Source organism: Oryx dammah, unplaced genomic scaffold, assembly GCF_014754425.2.
Source record: "Oryx dammah isolate SB20612 unplaced genomic scaffold, SCBI_Odam_1.1 HiC_scaffold_22, whole genome shotgun sequence".
Lineage (NCBI taxonomy): Eukaryota > Metazoa > Chordata > Mammalia > Artiodactyla > Bovidae > Oryx > Oryx dammah.
The window spans coordinates 53,611,573-53,612,877 of record NW_024070206.1 but is presented as its reverse complement, the minus strand read 5'-3'; positions in this window follow the sequence as shown (position 1 = coordinate 53,612,877).

The window sequence follows — 1,305 nt, the reverse complement described above, 5'->3', positions numbered from 1 at the left end:
AAGCTTCACTATGAACAAAGCTAGTGGAGGTGATGGAATTCCATTGGAGCTATTTCAAATCCTGAAAGATGATGCTGTGAAAGTGCTGCACTCAATATGCCAGCAAATTTGGAAAACTCAGCAGTGGCCACAGGACTGGAAAAGGTCAGTTTTCATTCCAATCCCAAAGAAAGGCAATGCCAAAGAATGCTCAAACTACTGCACAATTGCACTCATCTCACATGCTAGTAAAGTAATGCTCAAAATTCTCCAAGCCAGGCTTCAACAATATGTGAACCGTGAACTTCCTGATGTTCAAGCTGGTTTTAGAAAAGGCAGAGGAACCAGAGATCTAATTGCCAACATCTGCTAGATCATGGAAAAAGCAAGAGAGTTCCAGAGAAACATCTCTTTCTGCCTTATTGACTATGCCAAAGCCTTTAATTGTGTGGGTAACAATAAACTGTGGAAAATTCTTAAAGAGATGGGAATTCCAGACCACCTGACCTGCCTTTTGAGACACCTGTATTCAGGCCAGGAAGCAACAGTTAGAATTGGACATGGAACAACAAACTGGCTCCAAATTGAGAAAGGAGTCTGTCAAGGCTGTATATTGTCATCCTGCTTATTTAACTTATATGCAGAGTACATCATGAGAAACGCCAGACTGGAAGAAGCACAAGCTGGAATCAAGATTGCCGGGAGAAATATCAATAACCTCGGATATGCAGATGACACCACCCTTATGGCAGAAAGTGAAGAGGAACTAAAAAGCCTCTTGATGAAAGTGAAAGAGGAGAGTGAAAAAGTTGGCTTAAAGCTCAACATTCAGAAAAGGAAGATCATGGCATCCCGTCCCATCACTTCATGGGAAATAGATGGGGAAACAGTGGAAACAGTGGCAGACTTTATTTTTGGGGACTCCAAACTCACTGCAGATGGTGACTGCAACCATGAAATTAAAAGACACTTACTCCTTGGAAGAAAAGTTATGACCAACCTAGATAGCATATTGAAAAGCAGAGACATTACTTTGCCGACTAAGGTCCGTCTAGTCAAGGCTATGGTTTTTTCTGTGGTCATGTATGGATGTGAGAGTTGGACTGTGAAGAAGGCTGAGCACTGAAGAATTGATGCTTTTGAACTGTGGTGTTGGAGAAGACTCTTGAGAGTCCCTTGTACTGCAAGGAGATCCAACCAGTCCATTCTAAAGCAGATCAGCCCTGGGATTTCTTTGGAGGGAATGATGCTAAAGCAGAAACTCCAGTACTCTGGCCACCTCATGGGAAGAGTTGACTCATTGGAAAAGACTCTGATGCTGGGAGG